The following is a 20,974-nucleotide window of genomic DNA, read 5'->3' as shown; positions in this document are numbered from 1 at the left end:
CGGCCCTGACGCGGCTTCTCCCCGTCTCCGTGGGCCTGTCGGGGTCTCCGTGTCCCTCCCCACGTCTGCTGCCCACAGGGGCAGCATCCCCCTCGCTTCTCACACGAGGATCCTTCCCGTCTCCCCGATGTGTGACGTGGGGTCTCCACGGGGTGTGAACCCATTTGCAGGATCCTCCCTGTCCAGGGTCTGTGGCCACGTCTCCTCCTCCATTTCCCTTCTTGTCATTGGTGTTTTCTCCCATTTTTCTCATCGGGGCACAGAATTTGTCTACACTGTTTATGTTGCAAGCACCACCCTTGCTCATCACTGTGTTACTGAGCTGTCTCTTCACTCGTTTTTCCTTTTTTCTTCCTCTAAACAGTATTTTCTCTTTCTACTGGCATTGGATTCTGCTTCTGATGTATTGACTCTCTTGAGTGTTTCAAAAACAATTTTTGAATGGTTTCCAGCAGTTTCTGGATAATTGCTTCAGGGACAAGGTCCGTCTAATCACCGAGCCTCCCCTGTGTCCCGTGGGTCAGGCCTGCTCTGTCCCTCCCTGGGGGGTGTTGGCCGAGTCACAGGCTCTGGCCACGGGTCGTGACTCCACCTGCTCTGTCTCTGCGGGGACGTGTCTCATTCCATCCCCCACGAGCCACCGTCGGGCCGCGGGGTCGTCACGGTCTCCCCTGGGAACGTTTCTCAGGCTCTCCCCGTGCGGACAAGTCCCACTTCGGGGCCCCTGTGCCGGGGGACGACACAGACACGATCCCCACGGTCACGACATGTGGCACCTGCTGTTCACTGTCCTCTGGGGAAAAGCGGGTTCACATCCTCGCGTCTGCTCCTCGGGTCCCGGGTCCACACTCACACAGGCGCCCTCACAGCCTCCATGCCCTGGGCTCCCCAGGAACCCCACACATTCCATGGGCTCCACCTCCCCCACACCAGTCTCCCCCCACCTCGGTGGCCCCAGTTCTGCACTCAGACGTCCAGGTTTATTTTTGCTTTGGTTCCTGCTGCCCCTTCGCCTGTTTCTCTGTCTGCACACGGAGGTGCCGACAGCGTGTGTCTTTCTCCTGCACTCGCTGCTCTCAGCGCCGCCTCGCGGGTCCCCCACGCTGCTGCCAATGCGGGCGTCCGTCCTGCTCTACAGCCGTGGGCTGCGCCGTGAAGAAGCACCTCATGCTGCGGAGCCGTCCGTGTCCTCCTCACAGGCGGTTCCCCCCGGCTGTGCCCGCAGGGCCGCGTCAGCACAGGGGAAGGCCAGGCCAGCGCCCTCGGCACGGCCCAGGGGACGTCCGCGTGGCCTGGGCGCCCGAGACCGGGGAAGCAAAACGATGTTAACACATGGGGCGACAACGAATTAAAATGGTTCCGGGAATGAAAGAAACGATCAGAAACACAAAGACGTGGGGGCCTCCATGTGTCACAAGGGGTTAATTCTCTGCACCATGGAGCTAATCACAACCTCTGCAGCAGGAGTTCGATCCCCAGCCAAATAGCTAAACCACACAGGGAAGCAAACCCTCCTGTCTCCCCACTGCTCCCCTCAACAGTGTTTCTCAGCATCTGCCTGTTCTGCTCCCCACTCTGTCACTCGTGAATCCTAAACCCCTGCAACTTTGACTAACAAATCAGCTATTGTATGCATCAAATAAATCTTCAAAGACAAAAGACACCCCTGGAGTTGGAGGAAATATGTGCACGTGACATATCAGGCAAAGGGCTGACCCAAGATACATAAAGATTTGGAAAAAAAAGACCCCTCAGAGCACGTGTGGGCACCAGCACCTGGGTCTGTGTCCCAGCAAGTAACAGGGGCTCAGGGTCACCAGCTCTGGCCCCTAATAAGGGACCTGCTCATGACCCCACGTCCCAGGACCCTCCCCGGCTCCTCTGCCCAGACCCAGCCAGAGCTGCTATATAGCAGGACACATGCAAATAGGGCATCCCCTGCTGCTGAAAACCAGCCCGGCCCGCCCTGCAGCCCACACAGGAGCCCAGCCCGCACCCAGGGTCCACTCGGGTCAGCACGGACGCGGACACTCGCCATGGAGCGTGGGCTGAGCTGGCTGCTGCTCGTGGCGCTTCTAGGGGGTGATTCCTGGGGGCAGGATCCCTAAGGAGGGGGGGCAGGAGGGGAAGCAGTGGGCGAGAGCCATGTCCTGACGGGCTGTGTCTGTGTTTGCAGGTGTCCAGGGTGAGGAGCAGCTGGTGGAGTCTGGGGGAGACTTGGTGCCGCCTGGGGGGTCCCTCAGACTCTCCTGTGCAGCCTCCGGATTCACATTCAGCTACAACTACATGAGCTGGGTCCGCCAGGCTCCAGGGAAGGGACTTGAGTGGGTTGCACAAATCTATCCTAATAGTGGCAGCACATACTACGCAGACTCCATGAAGGGCCGATTCACCATCTCCAGCGACAACGCCAAGAACTCGCTGTATCTGCAAATGAGCAGCCTGAGGCCCGAGGACACGGCCGTGTATTACTGTGCGAGAGACACAGTGAGGGGAGCGGGTGTGAGCCCAGACACAAACCCTGCAGGACGGCGGGCGGGGCTGGGGGTCCACTGGGGTGTGTCAGGACCCCAGGGGCCCAAGGACACCGGGAGGCCCAGGAGGCTCAGGCTCAGAGCACAGCTGGAAGCAGGTGCAGGGTTGGGGGGCAGGGGCTTCCTGTCTGGGGCTCCCTCTGCAAGACCCAAACTCCCCAGGGCACCATTGCTCTCCTCTGAGAGGCTCCTGCTCCCCACATTCCTGGGGAGCCCCAAGGTGGAGGTGACCCTGTCTGTGCACAGGTGAGACCTCCCCAGGGACGAGACCCTCACCTGTCCAGGTGTCTGTTAATTACTATTACTGGGGGGACACGGGGAGGGTGGGTGTGGCCCAGACACAGACCCTGCAGGACAGGAGGGGGCAGCACCCAGGCCCACCACCAGGGGGCGGTCCGAGCTCACAGCCTGGACTCAGCTCATGGCTGTGGGAGGACATGGACAGGGACATGACCTCCAGCCTGGACCTGCCCTGCAAGCTGACCCCTGCCCTCTCCTACTGGGTGTCCATCCCTCTGTCCTCAGGTCCATCATGGGGTCACTCCCCCACTGCAATGTGTTGATAACGTCTGTGCCTTTGAAATGTGTCAGAACCACTGATTGTCTGCTCTGGTCCGGAGACCCAGTAGGATCAGATCACTGTGGTGTCCACACCCCTGTCACCAGGTTCCAGGGCCCCCATGAGTCTGGTGGGGACTCCTGACCAAGGGTCCTGGATCCTAGGAGCTGGCGAGGGCGGGGGTCTGAGGACTCTGTGTGTGTCTCTGTCCTGGCCGGACCCAACTCCCTGTCTGAAAGGCCCCTGGACAGCACTGGGGTCCCGGGTCTCCCGGCCTGACCTCTGGTGTCTGTGACGGGGGCACCCGCCACGAGAGCTCTCGGGTGGACCCTTCTCTGCAGAGTGTCCCAGGTTCCCAGGACTGTTGCTGTTCAGTGTCTTGTGTGTTTTGGATAAACTTTATTCAAACTTTGCTCCATGTCTGTGAGGTTCTGGTGTGTTTTATGGGGACGCAGTAAGTCTGTGGATCTTCCATTAACGGGTCCAGGAACCAACTCCCTCCTCTGGCGTGAGTGTGGAATGTCCAGCTCTTTCTCCCACGGGTGAGGCCTTTAGTGTCTTCTCTCCTCTCAAGATTGTTTTGTCTCCTCACGGCCTTATGTATCCATATACTTTTTTTTTTTAAGATTTATTTATGTATGCATATAAGATCTGGGGCACAGGTCAGAGATGCGGGGGGTGAGAGGATCCACCAGAGACAGAGTGGGGAGCAGAACAGGCAGACCGAATGAAAGACACTGCTGAGGGAGCCGTGGGGAGACAGGAGAGGTCTGCTGCACCATGTGGGGAGCTCCCTGGATGGCCGGGAACACAACTCATGCGGCAGAGGCTGTGCCAGTTTCATAGTGCTGTGCTCAGGCCCTTGCGCCACCAGCGAGGCCCTCCCTGGACACTGGATAACTGCTATGTCCCCTGTCCACGGTGCTCTGTGTTCTCGGACACGGCCGTGAACCCACAGGGGCGCCGCTTGGCCATAATAATAACACGAATCTGCCCCCGCACAGTCCACGAGCGCGTCCATGTATCTCTGTCATGTGCGTGTCTGTGCGTGGTCACGGGCTGACGTGGTCACGGCACTGTCCTCCCCGCCTGCCCCGCTGGCTCCGGGAATCTCCTCGGGCGAGACCGTGACCGGGGCTGGACCCTCCCCTCCCTCTCACGCGCGCCGTGGGGTGGCACCTCTGGGGGCTGCGCTCACCCTGCATCCTGTCCCCGCGGGGCCCTTCAGGATCTGACCTTCGCCTCACGGGGAGCTTTTGCTCTCCCTGCGCAGAGAATCGTGTCCGCTGGACGCCGACAGACCAGTGTCTTCTGCCCCAGTTTCCTGAAGGGCAGGGGAGAGATGACGTCCCTGTCTCGCTCCCGACCTCCCAGGAAGGGCCTTGGCATGTTGCCCTGAGCATCCCACAGGCGGTGGCTGGTCACGGATGCTCTCACATGTGAATGTCTGTTCCTCCCCCGAGGGCGTCCAGGGCCTGCACCACCCATGGGGGTTGGACTGTGTCGAGCGCTTTCCAGCGTCTGTTGATGTGATCCTGGGGTTCCGTGTTCCTCTTTGTTGCCGTGTTGGATACACTGATGCTCTCTCGGATGAGGAACCAGCCCCGTGCCCAGGAGGAGTCCCCGTGATCCTGGGGACGGTCCCCGGGACGCAGGTCGGGTCCTGCTGGCGAGGACTTTGGGAGGATGTTCCCATCAGTGATCATGAGGGCTCTGGGCCTGTGATTCTCTTTTTTGTGTTGTCTTTGTCCAGTGTCGACCCCCGTGGACTTTTATTTCCGAGGAGCTTCAGGGGAGCGTCCGGGACGGTGCTGAGTGACACCCGTGACTGTGACGTCCATGTCTTATTCCTAAGCTTGGCGTGACTCTTTCATCTTTTCACTCTTGCTATGACGTTGGCTGTGGGGTGGCAGGTGCGGAGCTCACTCCACCTCTGCACATCATTCATTCCCACTTTGGAGGAAAATGCTCTGATCTTTATGACCATTACCGAGACATTCTGGTTGTCTCTGAGCCTCGTCTCTGCCCTCGCGCTTGAACCTGCCCCGGGAGGGTCTGGGGAGCTGGAATCAGGAGGACGGTGGAGACGCGGCTTCTGTATCAGGACACACTGATGGTGTCACCAGGGTCCCGTTCCTCTGGGGACGAGGTTTCTCTCTCCACGACGCAACCCAGAGATATCAGGTGAGAAATGACACATTGGGAAGCACAAACTTAGGAGAAGACAGGCCTCTGAGGAGAAAGATTTGAGGAGAAATGCTGTAGTAATTCTTGTTGAGGAGAAATATCTGAGGAGAAATGACACTGTTGGAATCAGATTCTGACGAGAAGGCAGGCCTAGTGGAGAAAAATCTGAGGAGAAATACTGCAGTAAGGATTATTGAGGAGAAGTGTCTGAGGAGTAATGACACGTTGTGAAGCAAATACTGAGAAGACAGACCTAGGAGGAGATAAAACTGAGGAAAAATACTCTAGTTAGGAGTTAAGAGGAGGTATCTGACGATAAATGACAGTTTGGGAAGCAGATTCTGAGAAGACAGGCCTCTGAGGAGAAAATCTGAGGAGAAATACTGCAGTAGGAGTGTTGAGGAGAAATATCTGAGGAGAAATGACCCGTTGGGAAGCAGGTTCTGAGAAGACACGCCTCTGAAGAGAAAATCTGAGGGCAAATACTGTAGTAAGGAGTGTGGAGGAGAAATATCTGAGAAGTGACACCCTTGGAAGCAGATTCTGGCGAGAAGACAGGCCTCTGTGGAGAAGTATCTGACGAGAAATACTGCAGTAAGGAGCGTTGCGGGCTTTTCCCACAGGTGCGGGCTTTTCCCATCAGGGATGCGGGTTGTCCAGGGCTTGTGCTGGTTGTGAAGAACATACTGAGAAGACAGGGAGTAGAGGGTGTAGGGGGTTTCTGGCGGCCCCTACCCACGGTTCTGAAATTGTCACTTTTGCGCCTTCACAGTGGATGGGTGGGACCTGGCTCACCTGGGGGCTGAAGCTGGTGTTTCTCAGGTCAGCTGGGGCAGGTGCCGGCTTTTACCCATCAGGGATGCGGGTTGTCCAGGGCTTGCGGGCGTTGAGGTGATGGCCAGGGGAGGGGTGCCTATTTGCATTTCCTGGCTGTGGGCGCGGTCACTGTCTGCCTGTGGCTAGATTGGTGTAGCCTCCCTGACAAGTGACCTGCCCCTCCGCCCAGGCTGGTTCTGGAGTTGTTAGTGCGAGCGGAGGGTGCAGGTGACCCTCTAGTCTCCGGCGAGTGTGGCCAGGTCCAGGGCGTGCTCAGAGGGTTGGGTAGTCCTGGGGATGCAGCAAGTGGATATCCAGGGTTCCGGGCGGGGTGTGGCCTTGAGCGGCGCTGCCTCTGCTGAGGGCTGGCGGGTGGAGAGGCCCTGGCCGGGGGCAGCACAGGGACGGGGCGGCAGCTGCTGCCGGGGCAGGGGGAGCTGGGGTCAGGAGCCCCCACTGGGTGCCTCAGATCTTGGTCAGCCTGCTAGGGTTGTCTTGTTCTCTACCTTTTGTTCTGTTTCTCTATTTTTCGCATGTAAGTGAAACCACCTGATGTTGATCTTTCTCCTGCCTTATTGTGGTAGCATCATCCCTTGCAGCTCCATCTCTATCGCCACCAGTGGCATGAATGTGTCTTTTCTGATTGCTGAGCAGTATTCCGTGGTGTACCTGTACCACAGTGTGTTGATCCATTCATCTGTTTTCTGGCATGAGTTGTTTCCATGTCACGCTGTTATAACTAGGGCGGCACTGAACACAGCAGTTCGGGTTTCCTGGGTTTTTTTTTTTTTTTTTTTTTGTCCCTTTGGTGGATTCCTAGGAGTGGAATGCCGGATCCTGTGTAGACCCATTTTCAGTGTTCTGAGGACCCTCCACACAGCTGCCCATGGTGGCTGGACCAGTTTGCGCGCCCACCGGCGGTGTCAGAGGCTCCTTTTCCTCCGCCTCTTCTCCAGCATGGGAGGCCCAAGCTTCACCTATTTCTAGTCCAATTTTCATTATTTCCTTCCCTCTCCTGGCTTTAGGTTTCAATTGCCCACTTTTGAGTGGCTGCTTCGCTGTGATGACGGATTATTAATTTGAGCCTGTCTGGCCTGTGGTGCGTCCTGCCTGTCTGTCCGGCCCCTTGTGTGGTGTCTCCTGGGCCCCCGGGCCTGGCAGGCGCGAGTGCATCCTCCTGTTCTCGTGGTCCAATATGTTTCCTTGTTTCCTCTCTCCATGGACCAGACCTTGGCCAGGAGTGCCTCCCGCGGTCCCCACAGACCAAACAGTTTTCAGATGTTCTGAGTGTGGAAAATTCCCAGTTTCGTGCCGTGGTGACCAGAGAAGTCACTGATATGACGTCGGCTGTCATCACTGTGTGGACGCAGGAGAGTTACATGTTGATGGAGCAGAAGCGGGTTTACCTCTGTGTCTGCCCCGAGGCCACAGCGTCACACCTCGACAAGTGTGTCCTCCCAGGCCCGCCAGCGCCGGGGCCAGCACCCCTCACGGTCCAGGAGTCCCTCCCGCACCTCCAGACACCCCCACGGGGCTTCGTCCTGCAGGAGATGTCAAGTGTGTGCTCCAAGCCTGGGCTCGGGTGACACTTTGTCAGGTTCTCTGGGACCCCGCGTGAGGGGGGCTCCCGCCTTTGCCTTCAAATTCCAGCCTGTTTCCCGCGGGACGGTCGCCGCAGTTCCACCCTGTGTGGCAAAGCAGAGGATTCCTTCCCTTCCCAGGGAGACAGGATCATGTAATTACCCTGTTCCCTGCACCAACCATGCCGCTGTCCTTGGGCACATACGTGCCTCCCATGACCAAGCGTGTCCGTAGGGCTACAGGCATCAAGGCGCCAAGTAAAGGCTTCACACCCCCCAATGTACATCTCATGGTGTCTGTGGGACTGTCCTCCAGTGGCAGGAGAAGGACAAATGAACATAAATAGGATTAGATCAAACTAAAAAGATTCTGGAAGGAGAAAGAAATTATCCATATAACAAAGACACATCACAGGATGGGAGACAATCTGCGCAAAACTCGTCTGACAAAGGGCTGACCCAGAACAAACAAAGGTCTCGGGCAGGAAGACCCCACAGAGCACGTGTGAGTGCCAGCACTTGGGCCTGCGTCACAGCAAGTAACAGGGGCTCAGGGTCACCAGCTCTGCCCCTAATAAGGGACCTGCTCATCGTGTGTCATGACCCCACGTCCCAGGACCCTCCCGGCTCCTCTGCCCAGACCCAGCCAGAGCTGCTATATAGCAGGACACATGCAAATAGGGCGTCCCCTGCTGCTGAAAACCAGCCCGGCCCGCCCTGCAGCCTGCACAGGAGCCCAGCCCGCACCCAGGGTCCACTCGGGTCAGCACGGACGCGGACACTCACCATGGAGCGTGGGCTGAGCTGGCTGCTGCTCGTGGCTCTTCTAGGGGGTGATTCCTGGGGGCAGGATCCCTGAGGGGGCAGGAAAGGGGAAGCAGTGGGCGAGAGCCATGTCCTGACGGGCTGTGTCTGTGTTTGCAGGTGTCCAGGGTGAGGCGCAGCTGGTGGAGTCTGGGGGAGACTTGGTGCCGCCTGGGGGGTCCCTCAGACTCTCCTGTGCAGCCTCCGGATTCACCTTCAGCAATTATGCCATGAGCTGGGTCCGCCAGGCTCCAGGGAAGGGACTTGAGTGGGTTGCAGTAATTAGTTATGATGGTGGTTACATAAAATACGTAGACTCCGTGAAGGGCCGATTCACCATCTCCAGAGACAACGCCAAGAACTCGCTGTATCTGCAAATGAGCAGCCTGAGGCCCGAGGACACGGCCGTGTATTTCTGTGCGAGAGACACAGTGAGGGGAGCGCGTGTGAGCCCAGACACAAACCCTGCAGGACGGGGGGCGGGGCTGGGGGTCCACTGGGGCGTGTCAGGACACCAGGGGCCCAGGGACACCGGGAGGCCCAGGAGGCTCAGAGCTCAGAGCACAGCCCGGGAGCAGGTGCAGGGGTGGGGGGCAGGGGCTTCCTGTCTGGGGCTCCCTCTGCAAGACCCCAGCTCCCCAGGGCAACATTGCTCTCCTCTGAGAGGCTCCCGCTCCCCACATTCCTGGGGAGCCCCAAGGAGGAGGTGACTCTGTCTGTGCACAGTTGAGACCTCCCCAGGGACGAGACCGTCACCTGTCCAAGTGTCTGTTACTTACTATTATTGGGGGGACATGGGGACGGGCGGGTGTGGCCCAGACACAGACCCTGCAGGACAGGAGGGGGCAGCACCCAGGCCCACCACCAGGGGGCGATCTGAGCTCACAGCCCTGGACTCAGCTCATGGCTGTGGGAGGACATGGACAGGGATGGGACCTCCAGCCTTGACCCACCCTTCAGGCCAACCCCTGCCCTCTCCTGGTAGGTGTCCATCCCACTGTCCTTGGGTCCAGCCTGGGGTCACTTCCCCGAGTGCCATCTGCTGATAACGTCTGTGCCTTTGAAATGTGTCACAACAACTGATTGTCTGTTCTGGTCCAGAGACCCAGTGGGATCAGATCACCGTGGTGTCCACACCCCTGTAACCAGGTCTCAGGGACCCCAGCAAGGCCGGTGTTGACTCCTGAGTGAGGATCTTGGACCAGGCCCCGGGAGCTGACCCTGACCCCGTGTGGGGACGTCCCCTGGCAGCTGGCGGGCATGGGGGGTTCTGAGGACTCTGCGTGTGTCCCTGTCCTGGCTGGACCTGACTCTGTGTGAAAGGCCCCTGGTCAGCACTGGGGGTCCAGGGACATGACCGGCCTTCGGGTCTCTATACCTGTCCTCCAGGGGCAGCAGGCTCACCCTGTTCCGGGGCGCCATGGGTCGGTTGGGGTCAGGCTGCTGGGCTGCAGGGACGTGGCCTTCAGTCGTGTTGCTCACGCGCCAGGAACTGCTGGACTCGGGTCCACTGTCCGTCAGAACCAGGGGAGCCTTGGCGGCCCGGCTCCTGCTGTCGGCGCATGGTGGACGGTCACTCGCCGGCACAGGGGGTGGGCGACGGCGGGGCCGGAGGCCTGGGCAGGAGCCGGTGTCCCGGGTGGGCGGCGAGATCTCCCCGGGGATGGGGGGCAGCAGACGCCAGGGCCGAGGGGTGCGTCCGGAGACGCGAGTCCAGACACGCCTGGGCGGGCGGCCCCTGGGAGCTGGCGGGCGGCACCTCCCTGTGCTGGCTCCGGGGCCTCTGTCCAGCTGTGGGGTGAGCAGACCCCCAGGCGCAGGGAAAGGGGCTGCCGTGGGCGGGGGTGACAGGGGTGACGAGGCACGAGCTACAACCAGCTCTGAGCTCTCGGCTCACGATCACCCTGGACAACTCCAGGAGCAAGTTCACTCAGCAGTGAGCATTCGAGACTGAGGACACGCCGCGTGGGACTGTGGGGGACACACAGTGGGGAGCCGGGTGGCCCAACACACCCCCTCCAGGACAGGAGGGCGGCGGGGGGCGCTGGGACCGGCAGGGCGTAGGGACCCCGGGGTGAGATCAGGACTCAGGGGCTCACTCATAGAGGAATCTAGAAAACCGAAATAAGGGACCAGGAAAAAGAACAGCAACGAGAGAGAAAAACCCAAAATCAACACACAACTGTGAACCAGAGACACACTATGGGGGGGTTGCGGGGAAAGCAGGGCTTGGGGTCAAAATAAGGGGGTTGCAACTGTATGGGGAATATAAAAATAACATTTAAAAAAGTGAAAAAAAATTAATCACAGACATAAAGTGTAAAAGGTTAAACTCTGACAGTTAACACAGGAGGAAACATTCATGACATGGAGCGTGGACAGGACCCTGGGGTGGCGCAACAGAAACTCCACAGCTCACGTAGGAACTGAGGTGCTGCCGTGTGGGCTGGACACACGGTCTCCCTCCTGTGGGGGGCATCACATCCGCGCTTCTCCCTGGGAGATGTGACCATGAACGGGGTGAGTCTCGTTGGCTGCCTTCTCTGCAGCGGCTGATCTGGTCCGTGACCCCTGGGTCCCCACGGACGGTCCTCACAGGGTGTTGTTCATTCAGTGCTAACGTTGTGTTGAGGGTTTCTGCGACTGTGTTGATCGGGACGTTGTTCTGCAGTTCATCTCCTGGGCTGACGACCTTGTCTGCTCCGAGGGGCAGCGTCATGCTGGCCTCGTACAGTGGACACTGCAACCCCCTCCCCCGGGTGTCCGGGTGACAGAGAAGGTCGGGCCCTAGAGGCCATGGAAGGGTGGTGACTCCCTGGAGACCCGCCGGCCTGGGCTTCTCTCTTTTGGATGCTGCTGATTCTCTTCAGTTCCGGGCCTGGGAGGGTCTGTTCAGCTTCTCTGTCTCTTCTGGACTCATCCCGGAATTTCTTTGCTTCTCAGGTTTTGTCCATGTCTCCAGCTTGTCCCGTCAGGTCACACGCGTTCCTCCCACGCAGCCTTCATCTCTTTGGGGCCACTGTCTGCTGGAGCCTCTCCCGCGTGTGGATGATGCGGGACGGCTGGTTCCTCTCCACGGTCAGGGCGTGTGTTTCCAGCATCTTCTCCACGTCCTCCTGCTGCTCTGGCTGTTGGCGCAACACATCGCAGCCCGCGGCGGCGTCCTCTGGTCCCCAGGTGTCTGTTCACCCTCTCCTCGCTCCTCTCTCATCTGTTTCTCAGAATCTTCTCCCATTTCTCTCAGGGAGGGAATAGATGTCGTCTCCTTTGTTTATTTTTTTCGAGCACCAGCGTGAAAAGTTATCATTGCTCAGTGAGCTTCTTGTCCACTTGTGTTTCAATTCCTCCTGCTCGGGGATAATGTCCGATTGTTTATTTGGCTCTTTCTGGCTCCTGCCGGGGTCCAGACCCCTATGGACGCCCCCTGTGCTCGGTGCTGGAGGGTCCACAGGATCCTGTGGTCGTGACTCCACCTGTTCAGTCTCTGGGTATAAAATAATTTACTATCCTTGTCACGAACCCAGTGGCCGGTCAGTGGAGCTGGGATGGTCCCACATGTTACAGGATTTTGGACTTTACCTTCAGAGTTAATTTCCAGTAGGTGCTGCTGTCACCAGAGGAGGCAATTAATGTAATTTCTAGTCTCATGACTTCATAGAAACTGGTTTTTATAGTATAAACCTCTCATTCTGAACCATCCTCTGTCCCCACAGGAAGACGGTTTCCACAAGAGCCTGTGTAGACGCCGCGGTCAGTGCAGAAGAAAGAAAAGTCACCACACACCCTGACATCGGCTGCTGTGATAATGGGTGGACCCAGATCCAATGGGAAGAGAAGAAAATAAATGTACAGAAATGGGTTCCATCCAATAAAAGATTCTTCACAATGAAGAAAATATCAGTAAACCCAAAAGGCTTCTCACGGATGGGAAAAAATGTTGGTAAATAACACGACTGACAAAGAATTGATATTACGACATATAAAGACCCCACAGGGCACGTGTGGGCAACAGCACCTGGGCCTGCGTCCCAGCAAGTAACAGGGGCTCAGGGTCACCAGCTCTGGCCCCTAATAAGGGACCTGCTCATCGTGTGTCATGACCCCACGTCCCAGGACCCTCCCCGGCTCCTCTGCCCAGACCCAGCCAGAGCTGCTATATAGCAGGACACATGCAAATAGGGCGTCCCCTGCTGCTGAAAACCAGCCCGGCCCGCCCTGCAGCCCGCACAGGAGCCCAGCCCGCACCCAGGGTCCACTCGGGTCAGCACGGACGCGGACACTCGCCATGGAGCGTGGGCTGAGCTGGCTGCTGCTTGTGGCTCTTCTAGGGGGTGATTCCTGGGGGCAGGATCCCTGAGGGGGGGGCAGGAGGGGGAAGCAGTGGGCGAGAGCCATGTCCTGACGGGCTGTGTCTGTGTTTGCAGGTGTCCAGGGTGAGGCGCAGCTGGTGGAGTCTGGGGGAGACTTGGTGCCGCCTGGGGGGACCCTCAGACTCTCCTGTGCAGCCTCCGAATTCACCTTCAGTAGTTATAGCATGAGCTGGGTCCGCCAGGCTCCAGGGAAGGGGCTTGAGTGGGTCGCAGGAATTTATGGTGGTGGTAGCACCGAGTACGCAGACTCCGTGAAGGGCCAATTCACCGTCTCCAGAGACAACGCCAAGAACTCGCTGTATCTGCAAATGAGCAACCTGAGGCCTGAGGACACGGCCGTGTATTTCTGTGCGAGTCACACAGTGAGGGGAGCGGGTGTGAGCCCAGACACAAACCCTGCAGGACGGGGGGCGGGGCTGGGGGTCCACTGGGGCGTGTCAGGACCCCAGTGGCCCAGGGATACCAGGGGGCCCAGGCGGCTCAGAGCTGAGAGCACAGCCCGGGAGCAGGTGCAGGGGCTTCCTGTCTGGGGCTCCCTCTGCAAGAACACAGCTCCCCAGGGCACCATTGCTCCCCTCAGAGAGGCTCTTGTTCCCCACATTCCAAGGAGCGGCAAGGAGGAGGTGACTGTCTGTGCACAAGTGAGACCTCCCCAGAGTTTAGACCCCTCACCTGTTCTTACACAGGGGATGCTCCATCAGTCTGCAGGTGACGGGGTCTCAGGGATGAATCTCTGAGGTCTCCTGAGAAGCTGTTACATCACTGATATGGTCTGTCCAGCTGCAGACATGGACCCACAGATTCGAGCGCTTTGTGTCCAGGAAGAAATCCCAGGGGATGGCCCTATTTACATGTGTCCTGCTAATCAGCAACTCTGGCTGGAGTCTGGGGACAGAAAGCCTGGGGGGTCCTGAGGACTTTGGGTTCATAACACATGATGAGCTAATGGGGAGCAGGGCAGCATCCAGGCCCACCACCAGGGGGCGATCCAAGCTCACAGCCCTGGGCTCAGCTCATGTCTGTGGGAGGACATGGACAGGGACTGACCTCCAGGCTTGACCTGCCGTCCAGTCTGACCTCTGCCCTCTCCTAGTGGGTGTCGATACCCACTGTCCTGGGTCCAGCCTGGGGGTCACAACCCCAGTGCAATCTGTTGATAACATCTGTGTCTTTGAAATTGTGTCAGAACAACTGATTGTCTGTTCTGCTCTGGATCAGATGACCATGGTGTCCACACCCCTGTCACAGGGTCCGAGGCGCCGCCGGGAAGGCCGGTGTTGACTTCTGACCGAGAGTCTTGGATGCAGGCCCCGGGAGCTGAGGCCTGGACCCCATGTAGGGACAGTCCCTTGGCAGATGGTGGGGACGGGGGGGGTCTGAAGACCCTGCTTGTGTCTCTGTCCTGGCTGGACCCGACTCATTGTCTGAAGGGTCCCTGGTCAGCACTGGGGGTCCCGGGTCTCCCGGCCTGAACTCTGGTGTCTGTGACGGGGGCACCCGCCACGAGAGCTCTCGGGTGGACCCTTCTCTGCAGAGTCTCCGGGTTCCCAGGACTGTGGCTGCTCAGTGTCTTGTGTGTTTCTCGCTGAACTTCACGACACTTTGCTCCTGTCCCGTGAAGAAGGACACTGTGTTTCAGGAATGGGGGTCAGTGCAGACTTTGGGGTCCGGTGCCCACGGACGCTGTTCCCTCTTCCATGCTGACTCAGGGTGTTTCCAGCTCTGTGTCTCCCGGGGAGGCCTTTATTTTCTCTTTCTCTCAGGAGTGTTTGGCCTCTTCCAAGCCTCCTCTGCCCCTGTGAAGTGACAATTGTCTTTCTGTGTCCTGTCAAGGGCCACTGTGCCCTCCCAGAGACTGCAGTGGTCCCCGGAGCGCACGGGGGCCGGGGCCCTTTCCACGCGGTCAGTGCTCGTCAGGGCCCAGGACTCCCCAGGCCTCGTCTCTTACGTCCTCATGACAGAGTCTCACCGTTTCCTTGTGCGGGTCCTGCCCCCCATGTCACCCGGGGGTCTCCTTGTTCTGGGGTGAGGGCAGGTGGGGTTTTCTCCACACTCCCTGTCTCCTGACAGGTGCCCGCAAGCAGAATTCCCCGTGTTCTGTGTGTTCCTCCTTCTCCCGCCCCACGAGGATGTCACTGTGATGCTCGAAAAACCAGCCCCAACCCAGAGAGGAAGGTGGAGCCTCGCCTGAGAGACCCCAGATGTGCTCATCATAATCCAAATAACCCACCCCAGGCCCCTCCAGAGATGCCCAGCAAGGCCAAAGCAAGCGTCACCCCATGTCCATGGGAAGCACCTCTGCCCCCTGACAGTCCCTGACCCCTCCCCCTTCTTTACCCGCCCACATCACAGCTGACCATGGGATCCCCACTGCATGTGGCTCTGTCCTTCCTGCTCCCCAGCCCATCCTGAGCCTCGTCCCCCTGGATGGCAGCTTGAGCCCCTGAGACCTTCCCCGTCCTGTCAGCAGCCTGGACCCCTCTGACCCGCCTCCCGCAGGAGCACAGCGTCCTGACCCAGCTCTCTGCACAGCAGCTCCCAGCAGGTCTGCAGCCAGGAGTGACCTCCCCTGGAGGCCAGGAGGGGCAGCTCCCCCAGCAATGGGAGACCCCAGGGCAGGGTCAGGTGCAGGACGGGCACTTCCTGTCCCTGGGCAAACAGCATGGGGTGGGGTCAGCGCATTTCATGGTGAAGACACTCAGCACCTCCGAGCAGAAGGACGTCCCCTCCCTGGAGTCAGGGCACCTGGATGTGTCCAGTCCTGGCCTCGTCTCAGGAGAAAGCACCGTCCTGTCCTGTGACCTCAGGGCAGCGAGGGGCTGGCTCCATGTCACCCACGGAGAACCGGGAACCTGCCCAGGAAATTGGGGGTGAAGAGGAACAACAGGCGTCCCCAAGACAGGGATGCGCATCAGCTGCCGAAGACCAGGTCTCGGGGTGAGCACCCTGAGGTCTCCCTGGAGCTGTTGGTCACTGACTTGGTCACTCAAGTGCAGACTCGGGGTCCCCGGGGTCACGAGCTGTTTCTAGGACCAACCTCAGCCCCTGAGAGACGCCAGCAACCGCCTCTGACAGCAGCAGCACAAGTGACAGGAACAGATGGAACAAATTGACCATGTGGAGTGATGCCCACATGCAAGGGTGGAAGGACTGAAGGATGTGACCCCGGGATGCTCCCCGGGGGATGGTTTAATGCTCAGACAACGACACCCGCAGCTTCTCCTCTGGGGATGGAGACAGACTCACTCCAGAGCCCCGTGGACAGACCAGGGCTGGGTCAGCACACCCTGAGGGATGAGGCTGGAGCCTGGCCCTGCCCCGCTCAGCCTCTGCACAGCGCCGGGAAGAGGACCCCAGGGGCTGCGGACAGAGCAGGCCACGAGGACCAGGGACAGAGACAAGCCCAGGACAGACCCACGGACACGCCGTCAGCTGTCGGGAGAAACGTGTTCATCTGTGTCAGCAAAGACACAATCATTACAGGAGCTGCTCCATTGGGTCCTTCAGGCCTCGCCGCGGTGCCCAGATGACGGTGTTTGGGTGCAGACACGGGGCGAGTCGGGGCGACTGGGGAAAGGCATCCTGCAGAAGGCGTGAAGGTCCCTGCCGGGGTTTCCTCAGTCGGGCTTGGGCACGAGCGGCTCTGGGACCTTCTCAGGAAAGTTGAAAAACGGAAATGAAACATAACCAGGAGGTTCCCGGCTCTTCTCGGCCTCCGATTCCTTCCGTGCCGCTCAGCGCGGGGAGAGTGGCTCTGACAGCGAAGCCCGAGAGACGAGCGTCCCAGAATCATCCTCTGCAGAAGGAGCCAGTGGCTGGGGTGACGCCCTCAGCCAAAGCGGTGACAGAACAAAAGACAGTTTTTGCGGAGGACCCAGAAACGGCCTCGGTGCCGACGACGTCTCCGGTGTGAAACACGAAGGACAGGGAGGGTGAGCTGACCACAGGCGCAGCCCCGGGTCGCTGTGGCCGCCCGAGAGCCTGACGGAGCTTCCTCCACCCAGAAAACCAGACGGGTCTTTCTTGCACATATTGCAGGAGCCCAGGCAGTTACACTGCTAGACCCAGGAGAGTCTTTAACATTAATAATAATAATTTAACAATAAACAACAGGACGAGTCCCCCGCGTGTTCTGGACCAACTGGGAGGCACCGCGAACACACCAGTGCAGACCCAGGGTCCATGAGGGCCAGACTTCACTGAAAGATAAATTGATGCTCTGGGCAGCCCCTGATAGCAGGAAAAAATAACAAAAATGGGCTGCAGGCCCTCAGCACTCATTGGAAAACCTGCTGACTGTGGCCACCCACAACGGGTCAGGAGGCGGCAAAGGGAAGGCCCCGAAGGCCGGGCCAAGGCGGAGGCTCTGGTGGCCGCGCTCGGAGCCTCAGGGGTGGCCTCCCACGAGGAGCCCGCGGGGCCTCAGGGCGTGAACACAGAGCGTGCCCGGCCCAGGGATCGGCGTCCAGGCAGCCGGCGGCAGCCTCTGGGCCCGGCTGCGAGTGTCGGGGGAGCCGCGGGGGAAGGGACTGTCCTCAGCTGTGCTTGTGAACACTGACCCCGCAGCCTGGCCTGACGGGCCGCAGGCGGGGGGGACAGTCTCCAGCACCCCCACTAACATCCAGTCACATTGCCGTCCCAGGCGCCAGGAGATTAAAGTTCGTCTCTGTCTTGGACCTGGAAACCGCAGTTCACTGTGTTTTCCCTCCGTCCAGATCCTCGGTTGCTTTTCGCCTGTGAGGACTCTCCACAGCTCCCTCCCAGCCTGCCGGGCCTGCCACCGTCCTGCCGCCGTCTCTTGGTCTGTGCACGCCACACCCCTGGTTGGTTTTGTCTCCCGCGGGTTCAAAGCTCCGAGCCTTCAGCTTGCAGGTGTCTCAAGCCCCTGACTGTGCACCGGGCCCCCTGGACAGACCCGCGGAGACACGTCTGCCCTGCACGACTTTGGCCCCGGCCAGCAGGAGTAGCCAGAGAGACTCGACGCCCCCGACCCTCACGGCTGCTCGGTTGTGCAAGACCAGCTTTTGGCAAAATGTGGGGTCACGTGTCCCTGAAAGGATGAGAGGGCCTCGGGGAAACTTTCCTAAGGGCTGAAGGAAGAGGCGGTGAGGCCCACACAAAACACTCTTACATCAGTGCAAGCGCCTCCTGCTGAGGGTCTCAGCGGGTCTTTATTTATAGGTTAAGGTACGCGATGGGATGACATCATCCTCTGCACAGAAGCAAAACCAAACAATCAGCCCTTTCCTTTCCCATAGACATTTTGGCGCCTACATGTTTCTGAGAAAAGAAACAACCTTAAAAGTTAACAGATAATTAAAATTAAACTCATTGTTTCAGCCTAAACAACTCCCTGGGGCAGCCAACAGTCCTTGGCGCCGCCCTGTTACCGAGGCTACACCGCCAGGAGACTCCTCTGTCTACAGGGCCTGCAGCCAGAGACCAGGTGTTCCCCAGGATCAGTTATTAGACCTTTTTTCACTAGAAACTCCTCGCGTGATCACCGCATGATTCACCGCCAGGCTTCTCTACGGAACTTCCACACGAGGGATGTTATTATGACCAGCTCTGGGTGGCTTCTCAGACACGCCCTTGCACAGTAATCATTTCCCACTGTCACGTGGGCCACATTATTCAGTGTTTAACTTTTGAGCACATAATTTTCATGCCATGTCCATACAATAGTCTTATATGTATAATTTATTGCCCAATGTATATGCCGAGAAATTATTTCTATTATGACCAGGAACAAAAAACAAAGGGATGTTTAATTTTTAGCCCCAGAGTGTGAGGCTCTTCAAACATCGGCCCCACAGCATGAGGACCTTTTCTTAGCTGCTTGCCAGTGCCTTGCCTGGCTGGGGCAGTAACGCCCCCTGCAGCACTCAGTGTATTGCTCTTTCTGGGGGGACTGAGAAAATCTGAAACTGGACTTGGGGAACCATCAAGCTGAACCACAGGCCGATGCACAACTCCCTCTAAAGCTGGGTCTGCCGCATGTGTGGGATGGCTTATGTCACACTTGGGGGAAAAAACTCACTCTATGAACATTACCTTCTAAAAGAAAATTTTTGATTCTGCCTGTGTACTTAATCCACATGTTTTGTTGTCATGAAATGTTCATGCTAGTTGTAGCGCATCCTATTCCATGTATCATGTTACCTGCAGTGACTATTACCGGCAAAGATGTATTGACTGGACACATTGGGAATCTATCCAAATAGCACATTCTTAACAGCAAAAGGACTGGTCGCCACTTGGGTTCCAGTTGAACTCCAGGATCCATGGCAAGAGACACCTTCATTGAATCCTGCAGGAGTCGCTGCATTACGTAAAACACCGCACCCAAAGATTCCTATAGGTTTGCAAAACTAATTATACTTTGCTTTAAAAACAAAAAGGGGGATATTTTGGGAGCTGCTGCCCTGCAGGAAGCTGGAGTGGTTGGAGCCCCTGTTTACTCTGCACAGGGAGTCCAGGACAGCAGAGGTTCTGCAAACAGAACTTCTTCCCAGAACCGACTCCTGCTCCCTGAGGACGTGCTGCTTCTGCGCATGTCCCCGCTCAGCAGGACAACTTGTTCCCATATTTGTACCTGTCCCAGGTCATGTGTTCAAATCTCTACTCCGTGTCCTCTCAACCCTGTCCACCTCCAGACACCAGCAACACCCACCCCAATCCATGCTCCATCTCCCTCCGCACCCCACCTTCCTCCCCTCACTGGCCCCAGGTCCACAGCCAGATGTCAAGAGTGTATTGTTGGTTGTTCTGACTGACCCTGTGCTAAGTTCCCTGCACCCGCACGGGCGTCAGGCCCCCCAGCATTTGTCTTCCTCCTCCCCCTGCTCACGTGGCAGCCTCCTCTCTGTGTCTCTCTGGGCTCTGCTAAGGCAGGAGCATCCTTGCTCAATACACCTCGTTGTCCTGAACCACTGCTCCGTCCTGAGCACGGAGCTGTCTCCATAACTGTGCTGTGAACAGCCCAGCACTGGCATCGCTGACATCATCAATGACCGGTCTCCAGTGACGAGAAAACAAATTACTGCAATCATCTGGCCTACAACAAATATGAACACAGCTAAAGAGGAAAGACACTATCAGGAACACAAAAAGATCCCTTCTGATGGGAGAAAGTTGCTGCAAAAACAAATCTAATAAAAGGCTGACCCTAAACATATAAAGATCTCAGGAGAGAAGACCCCACAGAGCACGTGTGAGCACCAGCCCCTGGGCCTGCATCACAGCAAGTAACAGGGGCTCAGGGTCACCAGCTCTGGCCCCTAATAAGGGACCTGCTCATCGTGTGTCATGACCCCAAGTCCCAGGACCCTCCCGGCTCCTCTGCCCAGACCCAGCCAGAGCTGCTATATAGCAGGACACATGCAAATAGGGCGTCCCCTGCTGCTGAAAACCAGCCCGGCCCGCCCTGCAGCCCGCACAGGAGCCCAGCCCGCACCCAGGGTCCACTCGGGTCAGCACGGACGCGGACACTCGCCATGGAGCGTGGGCTGAGCTGGCTGCTGCTCGTGGCTCTTCTAGGGGGTGATTCCTGGGGGCAGGATCCCTGAGGAGTGGGGCAGGAGGGGGAAGCAGTGGGCGAGAGCCATGTCCTGACGGGCTGTGTCTGTGTTTGCAGGTGTCCAGGGTGAGGCGCAGCTGGTGGAGTCTGGGGGAGAGTTGGTGCCGCCTGGGGGGTCCCTCAGACTCTCCTGTGCAGCCTCTGGATTCACCTTCAGCGACTACTACATGAGCTGGGTCCGCCAGGCTCCGGGGAAGGGGCTTGAGTGGGTTGCACGTATCAGTGATGGTGGTGGTAGAACAAACTACGCAGACTCCGTGAAGGGCCGATTCACCATCTCCAGAGACAACGCCAAGAACTCGCTGTATCTGCAAATGAGCAGCCTGAGGCCCGAGGACACGGCCGTGTATTTCTGTGTGAGAGACACAGTGAGGGGAGCGGGTGTGAGCCCAGACACAAACCCTGCAGGACGGGGGGCAGGGCTGGGGGCCCACTGGGGCGTGTCAGGACCCCAGGGGCCCAGGGACACCGGGAGGCCCAGGAGGCTCAGAGCTCAGAGCACAGCCCGGGAGCAGGGGCAGGGGTAGGAGGCAGGGGTTTCCTGT

The sequence above is a fragment of the Talpa europaea genome (genome assembly GCF_964194135.1).
Source record: "Talpa europaea genome assembly, chromosome: 8".
NCBI classification, from domain to species: Eukaryota; Metazoa; Chordata; class Mammalia; order Eulipotyphla; family Talpidae; genus Talpa; species Talpa europaea.
The sequence above is the reverse complement of the archived record's forward strand: the minus strand, read 5'-3'. Positions refer to the sequence as shown.